The sequence below is a fragment of the Oncorhynchus tshawytscha genome, linkage group LG16 (assembly GCF_018296145.1).
Source record: "Oncorhynchus tshawytscha isolate Ot180627B linkage group LG16, Otsh_v2.0, whole genome shotgun sequence".
Lineage (NCBI taxonomy): Eukaryota > Metazoa > Chordata > Actinopteri > Salmoniformes > Salmonidae > Oncorhynchus > Oncorhynchus tshawytscha.
In genome coordinates, this window is record NC_056444.1 from 4468101 (window position 1) to 4478738 (window position 10638).

Below are 10638 nucleotides of genomic sequence, written 5' to 3' on the forward strand. Positions count from 1 at the left end.
TCAAGTGCAAATATTTAGATAAAGCACAAAATAATAGATAGGCCAAAAGGGAGATGACAAAATTATATCTTAGCCCGAATAAAACAAGAAACTACATTATATTTAAATGATATAAATTGGAAAATGTAAGATTCTTAACTTTTGAATTCCTTCTAATCTCAACCTTTTATGAACTGTGAATGTGTTTTGTTTTTGATCCCAAACAACTAGAACTATAAACAACAACAACAACAACAATTGTTTTTGTATAATCACTGAGTGTAACACGCCTGCTCTTTCCATGACGTAGACAGACCAGGTGAATACAGGGGAAAGATAGGATCCTCAGTGATGTCGCTTGTTAAATCCACTTCCTTCAGTGTAGAATGAAGGGGAGGAGACTGGTGTTACGAGAATTATGTTCTCAATGTTCATAACCCAATTCAATTAACCTACTCGGTCTGCAACCCAGAATGTGTAAGATACTGGTTGAATGAAACAGACGGAGGCCCAGCTAAATAGTCAAAATATTTTTTCACAAGAGTGCTGGTTCGTTGTACAAAACCGTTCATTTAATACGGGCTCCTTACGCACATACTGTCTCCCAGCAGACATAGATTATGGAGACCGTGAGAAGCACTCCCTGCAATAAAACTCTTTCCATGACACAGACAGACCAGGTGAATCCAGGGGAAACATATGATCCTTATTGATGTCACTTGTTAAATACACTTCCTTCAGTGTAGAATGAAGGGGAGGATGACAGGTTAAAGAAGGATTTTAAAGCCTTGAGACATGGATTGTGTACGTGTGACCATTCAGAGGGTGAAAGGTCAAGACAAAATATCTTCGTGCCTTGGAACGGGGGAAAGGTAGTATGTGCCAGGTGCACCGGTTTGAGTCAAGAACTGCAACGTTGCTGTTTTTCTTCACGTTCAACAGTTTCCTGTGTGTATCGACAATGGTCCACCGCCAATAGGACATGCAGCCAACTAGACTGTGGGAAGCATTGGAGACAACATCGGCCAGCATGCAGCCAACTAGACTGTGTGAAGCATTGGAGACAACATCGACCAGCATGCAGCCAACTAGACTGTGGGAAGCATTGGAGACAACATGGACCAGCATGCAGCCAACTAGACTGTGGGAAGCATTGGCGACAACATGGGCCAGCATGCAGCCAACTAGACAGTGGGAAGCATTGGAGACAACATGGGCCAGCATGCAGCTAACTAGACTGTGGGAAGCATTGGAGACAACATGGGCCAGCATGCAGCCAACTAGACTGTGGGAAGCATTGGAGACAACATGGGCCAGCATGCAGCCAACTAGACTGTGGGAAGCATTGGAGACAACATGGGCCAGCATGTAGCCAACTAGACTGTGGGAAGCATTGGCGACAACATGGGCCAGCATGCAGCCAACTAGACTGTGGGAAGCATTGGAGACAACATGGGCCAGCATGCAGCTAACTAGACTGTGGGAAGCATTGGAGACAACATGGGCCAGCATGCAGCCAACTAGACTGTGGGAAGCATTGGAGACAGCATGGACCAGCATGTAGCCAACTAGACTGTGGGAAGCATTGGAGACAACATGGACCAGCATGCAGCCAACTAGACTGTGGGAAGCATTGGAGACAACATGGGCCAGCATGCAGCCAACTAGACTGTGGGAAGCATTGGAGACAACATGGGCCAGCGTGCCTGTGGAGCGCTTTCGAGTCCTTTGTGGCTGTTCTCAGGGAAAAACGGGGTGCAACTCAATATTAAGGTGTTCCTAATGCTTTGTACACTTAGTAAAAAAACATTTCCTATAAAATATGGACTAAAGTTATGCTATAAAAATAACAAAAGAGGCATACAAAAACCAGAGATGCAAAACAACTGTCTGTAACTCATCAATCAATCAATCAATCAATCAAATATATTTTTAAAGCCCTTTTTACATCAGTCAATGGCACAAAGTGCTATACAGAAACCCAGCCTAAAACCTCAAACAGCAAGCAATGCAGATGCAGAAGCACGGTGGCTAGGAAACACTCCTTAGAAAGGCAGGAACCTAGGAAGAAACCTAGAGTAGAACCAGGCTATGAGGGGTGGCCAGTCCTCATCTGGCTGTACCGGGTGGAGATTATAACAGCACATGGCCAAGACGTTAAAATGTTCATAGATGACCAGCATGGTCAAATCATAATAATCACAGTAGTTGTAGAGGGTGCAACAGGTCAGCACCTCAGGAGTAAATGTCAGTTGGCTTTTCATTGCCGATCATTCAGAGTATCTCTACCGCTCCTGCTGTCTCTAGAGAGTTGAAAACAGCAGGTCTGGGACAGGTAGCATGTCCAGTGAACATGCCAGGGTTCCAGTTGAAACTGGAGCAACAGGGGGAGGGGGGGATTAGAGGGAGCATACTTAAATTCACACAGGACACCAGATAAGACAGGAGAATAACTCCAGATATAACAGACTGACCCTAGCCTCCCGACACATAAACTACTGCAGCATAAATGCTAGAGGCTGAGACAGGAGTTGTCGGGAGACACTGTGGCCCCGTCCGACGATACCCCCGGACAGGGTCAACCAGGCAGGATATGACCCCACCCACTTCGCCAGAGCACAGCCCCCACACCACTAGAGGGATGTCTTCAACCACCAACTTACCATCCTGAGACAAGGCCGAGCCCACAAAGATCTCACCCTTGGCACGAACCCGAGGGGGGCGCCAACCAGGACAGGAAGATCACGTCAAAGACTCAACCCACTCAAGTGACGCACCCCTCCTAGAGACGGCATGGAAGAGCACCAGTAAGCCATTACTCAGCCCCTGTCATAGGGTTAGAGGCAGAGACAGTTTGTATTGTAATGTTTTAACTCTGCATCGTTGGGGCACATAAGCATTTCACAGTAAAGTCTACCCCAGTTGCACTCGGCGTACGTGACAAACAAAATGTGATTTGATTTTGTAAAACAAAATGTTTAAAAAGTAAAAGAGGTTGCAGTAGCCAGGATCAGGGCTGTCCAGGAGGTCTCCTGCAGTGGAGATAAGATGAGAGAGATGCTCCACAGCCTGCAGTGGAGATGAGAGAGATGCTCCACAGCCAGCAGTGGAGATGAGAGAGATGCTCCACAGCCTGCAGTGGAGATGAGATGAGAGAGATGCTCCACAGCCTGCAGTGGAGATGAGAGAGATGCTCCACAGCCTGCAGTGGAGATGAGAGAGATGCCACACAGCCTGCAGTGGAGATGAGAGAGATGCCACACAGCCTGCAGTGGAGATGAGAGAGATGCTCCACAGCCTGCAGTGGAGATGAGAGAGATGCTCCACAGCCTGCAGTGGAGATGAGAGAGATGCTCCACAGCCTGCAGTGGAGATGAGATGAGAGAGATGTTCCACAGCCTGCAGTGGAAATGAGATGAGAGAGATGTTCCACAGCCCTCAGTGGAGATGAGAGAGATGCTCCACAGCCTGCAGTGGAGATGAGAGAGATGCTCCACAGCCTGCAGTGGAGATGAGATGAGAGAGATGCTCCACAGCCTGCAGTGGAGATGAGATGAGAGAGATGCTCCACAGCCTGCAGTGGAGATGAGAGAGATGCTCCACAGCCTGCAGTGGAGATGAGAGAGATGCTCCACAGCCTGCAGTGGAGATGAGAGAGATGCTCCACAGCCTGCAGTGGAGATGAGATGAGAGAGATGCTCCACAGCCTGCAGTGGAGATGAGATGAGATGCTCCACAGCCTGCAGTGGAGATGAGATGAGAGAGATGCTCCACAGCCTGCAGTGGAGATGAGATGAGAGAGATGCTCCACAGCCTGCAGTGGAGATGAGATGAGAGAGATGTTCCACTGCCTGCAGTGGAGATGAGAGAGATGCTCCACAGCCTGCAGTGGAGATGAGATGAGAGAGATGCTCCACAGCCTGCAGTGGAGATGAGAGAGATGCTCCACAGCCTGCAGTGGAGATGAGAGAGATGCCCCACAGCCTGCAGTAGAGATGAGAGAGATGCTCCACAGCCTGCAGTGGAGATGAGATGAGAGAGATGCTCCACAGCTTGTTGTGTTATTTGAGCAACTGATGAACTGCACTGGAAAAACTAATACAAAATGAAAAAAATGAGAAATTCTTGTGAAGGCGGCAAAAATTGTTGGATCTTCAGGAAAACGTTACAGGGAATACTGAATGGACAGGTTTCCCCTTCTCATGCTCCTGAACCTGTGTAGGGACCTGTCATTACAGTTGAGTCCGATTGAAGGAGAAAAGTTTGAGTATTTGTATACCTTTCCACCTTCCAATATTATTTCTGCAATAAAGTTTATCAGTTGTCACCCATCCAGTAGGTGGCGACATTCACCTCTAACATTGTTTGAGGTCCGCCATAATACCATAGAAGAAGAAGAAGAAGAAGAAGAAGAAGAAGAAGAAGAAGAAGAAGAAGAAGAAGAAGAAGAAGGAGAAGTGGTGGGAAATTCTATAGAGAGGCTTCTGTGAGTCTACCTGTTTTCCATCACACCTGGCTAATGAGGGAGGGTTACTGTAGGTTTACCTGTTTTCTACCACACCTGGCTAATGAGGGAGGGTTACTGTAGGTTTACCTGTTTTCTACCACACCTGGCTAATGAGGGAGGGTTACTGTAGGTTTACCTGTTTTCTACCACACCTGGCTAATGAGGGAGGGTTACTGTAGGTTTAACCTCTTTTCCATCACACCTGGCTAATGAGGGAGGGTTACTGTAGGTTTACCTGTTTTCTACCACACCTGGCTAATGAGGGAGGGTTACTGTAGGTTTACCTGTTTTCTACCACACCTGGCTAATGAGGGAGGGTTACTGTAGGTTTACCTGTTTTCCATCACACCTGGCTAATGAGGGAGGGTTACTGTAGGTTTACCTGTTTTCTACCACACCTGGCTAATGAGGGAGGGTTACTGTAGGTTTACCTGTTTTCTACCACACCTGGCTAATGAGGGAGGGTTACTGTAGGTTTACCTGTTTTCTACCACACCTGGCTAATGAGGGAGGGTTACTGTAGGTTTAACCTCTTTTCCATCACACCTGGCTAATGAGGGAGGGTTACTGTAGGTTTACCTGTTTTCTACCACACCTGGCTAATGAGGGAGGGTTACTGTAGGTTTACCTGTTTTCTACCACCTGGCTAATGAGGGAGGGTTACTGTAGGTTTACCTGTTTTCTACCACACCTGGCTAATGAGGGAGGGTTACTGTAGGTTTACCTGTTTTCTACCACACCTGGCTAATGAGGGAGGGTTACTGTAGGTTTACCTGTTTTCTACCACACCTGGCTAATGAGGGAGGGTTACTGTAGGTTTACCTGTTTTCTACCACACCTGGCTAATGAGGGAGGGTTACTGTAGGTTTACCTGTTTTCCATCACACCTGGCTAATGAGGGAGGGTTACTGTAGGTTTACCTGTTTTCCATCACACCTGGCTAATGAGGGAGGGTTACTGTAGGTTTACCTGTTTTCTACCACACCTGGCTAATGAGGGAGGGTTACTGTAGGTTTAACCTCTTTTCCATCACACCTGGCTAATGAGGGAGGGTTACTGTAGGTTTACCTGTTTTCTACCACACCTGGCTAATGAGGGAGGGTTACTGTAGGTTTACCTGTTTTCTACCACACCTGGCTAATGAGGGAGGGTTACTGTAGGTTTACCTGTTTTCTACCACACCTGGCTAATGAGGGAGGGTTACTGTAGGTTTACCTGTTTTCCATCACACCTGGCTAATGAGGGAGGGTTACTGTAGGTTTACCTGTTTTCTACCACACCTGGCTAATGAGGGAGGGTTACTGTAGGTTTACCTGTTTTCCATCACACCTGGCCAATGAGGGAGGGTTACTGTAGGTTTACCTGTTTTCTACCACACCTGGCTAATGAGGGAGGGTTACTGTAGGTTTACCTGTTTTCTACCACACCTGGCTAATGAGGGAGGGTTACTGTAGGTTTACCTGTTTTCTACCACACCTGGCTAATGAGGGAGGGTTACTGTAGGTTTACCTGTTTTCTACCACACCTGGCTAATGAAGGAGGGTTACTGTAGGTTTACCTGTTTTCCATCACACCTGGCTAATGAGGGAGGGTTACTGTAGGTTTACCTGTTTTCCATCACACCTGGCTAATGAGGGAGGGTTACTGTAGGTTTACCTGTTTTCTACCACACCTGGCCAATGAGGGAGGGTTACTGTAGGTTCACCTGTCTCCACCACACCTGGCTAATGAGGGAGGGTTACTGTAGGTTCACCTGTCTCCACCACATCTGGCCAATGAGGGAGGGTTACTGTAGGTTCACCTGTCTCCACCACATCTGGCCAATGAGGGAGGGTTACTGTAGGTTTACCTGTCTCCACCACATCTGGCCAATGAGGGAGGGTTACTGTAGGTTCACCTGTCTCCACCACACCTGGCTAATGAGGGAGGGTTACTGTAGGTTCACCTGTCTCCACCACATCTGGCCAATGAGGGAGGGTTACTGTAGGTTCACCTGTCTCCACCACATCTGGCCAATGAGGGAGGGTTACTGTAGGTTTACCTGTCTCCACCACATCTGGCCAATGAGGGAGGGTTACTGTAGGTTCACCTGTCTCCACCACATTTGGCCAATGAGGGAGGGTTACTGTAGGTTCACCTGTCTCCACCACATCTGGCCAATGAGGGAGGGTTACTGTAGGTTCACCTGTTTTCTACCACATCTGGCCAATGAGGGAGGGTTACTGTAGGTTCACCTGTCTCCACCACATCTGGCCAATGAGGGAGGGTTACTGTAGGTTCACCTGTCTCCACCACATCTGGCCAATGAGGGAGGGTTACTGTAGGTTCACCTGTCTCCACCACATCTGGCCAATGAGGGAGGGTTACTGTAGGTTCACCTGTCTCCACCACATCTGGCCAATGAGGGAAGGTTACTGTAGGTTCACCTGTCTCCACCACATCTGGCCAATGAGGGAGGGTTACTGTAGGTTTACCTGTCTCCACCACATCTGGCCAATGAGGGAGGGTTACTGTAGGTTCACCTGTCTCCACCACATCTGGCCAATGAGGGAGGGTTACTGTAGGTTCACCTGTCTCCACCACATCTGGCCAATGAGGGAGGGTTACTGTAGGTTCACCTGTCTCCACCACATCTGGCCAATGAGGGATCCCTCCACAACATCTGGCCAATGAGGGATCCCTCCACCACTTCTGGCCAATGAGGGATCCCTCCACCACATCTGGCCAATGAGGGATCCCTCCACCACTTCTGGCCAATGAGGGATCCCTCCACCACATCTGGCCAATGAGGGATCCCTCCACCACTTCTGGCCAATGAGGGATCCCTCCACCACATCTGGCCAATGAGGGATCCCTCCACCACATCTGGCCAATGAGGGATCCCTCCACCACATCTGGCCAATGAGGGATCCCTCCACCACATCTGGCCAATGAGGGATCCCTCCACCACTTCTGGCCAATGAGGGATCCCTCCACCACATCTGGCCAATGAGGGATCCCTCCACCACATCTGGCCAATGAGGGATCCCTCTACCACATCTGGCCAATGAGGGATCCCTCCACCACTTCTGGCCAATGAGGGATCCCTCCACCACATCTGGCCAATGAGGGATCCCTCCACCACTTCTGGCCAATGAGGGATCCCTCCACCACATCTGGCCAATGAGGGATCCCTCCATCACATCTGGCCAATGAGGGATCCCTCCACCACATCTGGCCAATGAGGGATCCCTCCACCACATCTGGCCAATGAGGGATCCCTCCACCACATCTGGCCAATGAGGGATCCCTCCACCACATCTGGCCAATGAGGGATCCCTCCACCACATCTGGCCAATGAGGGATCCCTCCACCACTTCTGGCCAATGAGGGACCCCTCCACCACATCTGGCCAATGAGGGATCCCTCCACCACATCTGGCCAATGAGGGATCCCTCCACCACTTCTGGCCAATGAGGGATCCCTCCACCACATCTGGCCAATGAGGGAGGGTTACTGTAGGTTCACCTGTCTCCACCACATCTGGCCAATGAGGGAGGTTTACTGTGGGTTCACCTGTCTCCACCACATCTGGCCAATGAGGGAGGGTTACTGTAGGTTCACCTGTCTCCACCACATCTGGCCAATGAGGGAGGGTTACTGTAGGTTCACCTGTCTCCACCACATCTGGCCAATGAGGGAGGGTTACTGTAGGTTCACCTGTCTCCACCACATCTGGCCAATGAGGGATCCCTCCACCACTTCTGGCCAATGAGGGATCCCTCCACCACATCTGGCCAATGAGGGATCCCTCCACCACATCTGGCCAATGAGGGATCCCTCCACCACATCTGACCAATGAGGGATCCCTCCACCACATCTGACCAATGAGGGATCCCTCCACCACATCTGACCAAAGAGGGATCCCTCCACCACATCTGACCAATGAGGGATCCCTCCACCACATCTGACCAATGACGGATACCTACTAGATTAGTACAATGCAGGGGTTTAATCTCAATACGTTATCCTTCCTTTGAAGTGTGCACTTGTGTTCTTGTTGACTAAAAGTGAAAGCATCTGATTGGTGGTTATTATGGGCTAGATGGAGTTTCCTACATGCCAGTCATTTCCTGGTAGGGAACAAGTGCACACTTGGGAGAAATGAGAGCTATTTGGGACCACAGGGTGTGTTTTTAAGGCAGGTCGATCATCACCTCCAATTTATGTGCAGAAATATAAACTAGTTGGTAAGATTATTCACCTGTTGTAGGAGACTGGTCCTGAAACCAGACATTCTACTTCTCCCCTTGAGAATTAGAGTTATGGACCATGACTTAAACAGGCACTATGAATTCAAAGTGTGTATTTGAAATGTAATCCATTTCCTCTTTGTGATAAATTGTTCATCCTCATTAGACACACAGACACACATTATTGAACCCACTGTTGGAAATGGAATACTTGTTCTGAGTAATTAAGTGATTGATTGAGGTGATTAATTAACTCACATTTTTTGGTCGAAAGCACGATGATGCAATGAATGCTGTTGCTATCTTATTTAGCTCGGTTGCTATCTGATTTAACTCGGTTGCTATCTGATTTAGCTCGGTTGCTATCTGATTTAGCTCGGTTGCTATCTGATTTAGCTCGGTTGCTGTCTGATTTAGCTCGGTTGCTGTCTGATTTAGCTCGGTTGCTATCTGATTTAGCTCGGTTGCTATCTGATTTAGCTCGGTTGCTATCTGATTTAGCTCGGTTGCAATCTGATTTAGCTCGGTTGCTATCTGATTTAGCTCGGTTGCAATCTGATTTAGCTCGGTTGCTATCTGATTTAGCTCGGTTGCGATCTGATTTAGCTCGGTTGCTATCTGATTTAGCTCGGTTGCAATCTGATTTAGCTCGGTTGCGATCTGATTTAGCTCGGTTGCTGTCTGATTTAGCTCGGTTGCTTCCCTGAAATATGCAGTGGGGTCCCAAATGATTCAGCCTTGATCAAGATGAGCAATAATGAGTGTATGAAAAATAATTCAAATACTGAGCTATATTGCATCCTCTACATTTGGGTAATTATAGTATACTAATTTAATTGCTCAGAGAAAGAGATTTCTTTTCTCTTCCCTTTTCTCCCCAATTTCATGATATCCAATTGGTAGTTACAGTCTTGTCTCATCGCTGCAACTCCCGCACGGACTCGGGAGAGGCGAAGGTCGAGAGCCGTGCGTCCTCCAAAACACGACCCAACCAAGCCGCACTGCTTCTTGACACAATAACCACTTAACCCGGAAGCACCAACGTGTCGGAGGAAACACCGTACAGGAGTCACTGGAGCGCGAAAAGGACATGGACATCCCGGCCAGCCAAACCTTCCCCTAACGCCGTTGGGCCAATTGCGCGCCGCGCCATGGGTCTCCCGGTCGTGGCCGGCTGCGACAGAGCCTGGACTCAAACCAGGATCCCTAGTGGCCAGCTAGCACTGCGATGGAGTACCCCCTGTATATAGCCTCCACATTGACTCTGTACCGGTACCCCCTGTATATAGCCTCCACATTGACTCTGTACTGGTACCCCCTGTATATAGCCTCCACATTGACTCTGTACCGGTACCACCTGTATATAGCCTCGTTATTGTTATTTTATTGTGTTACTTTTTATAATTTTTAAAACTTAGGTTTATTTTCTTTACTTTTCTTGAACTGGACTGTTGGTTTAAGGGCTTGTAAATCAGCATTTCACAGTTCTACAATTGTTCTATTCCTCGTATGTGACTAATAAAGTTTGATTTGATTTGGTTTCAATTGGATTATTTCCTATATAGTGGGCTACTTGGCTCTGGTCAAAAGTAGTGGACTATGTAGTGAATAGGGTGCCAATCTTGTAGAAGGAGAAGACAAGGCTGATTTATATACTCATTTATTTGACATCCTGCATATGCTAGTAGATTTAACGGGGTACAATGCTGTTTTAATCGCGACAGAAATGTTGACATACATGTAACATACATATAACAGTGTTCTGTGGTCACATCATTGTTGGGACTAATAACATGTTTACAAAGATATGTCAAAACAGTCTGCAGCTGAAAAGGGTGTCTACTGAATATAGACATGGGGATTAGACATATAGACATGGGGATATGACATATAGACATGGGGATTAGACATATAGACATG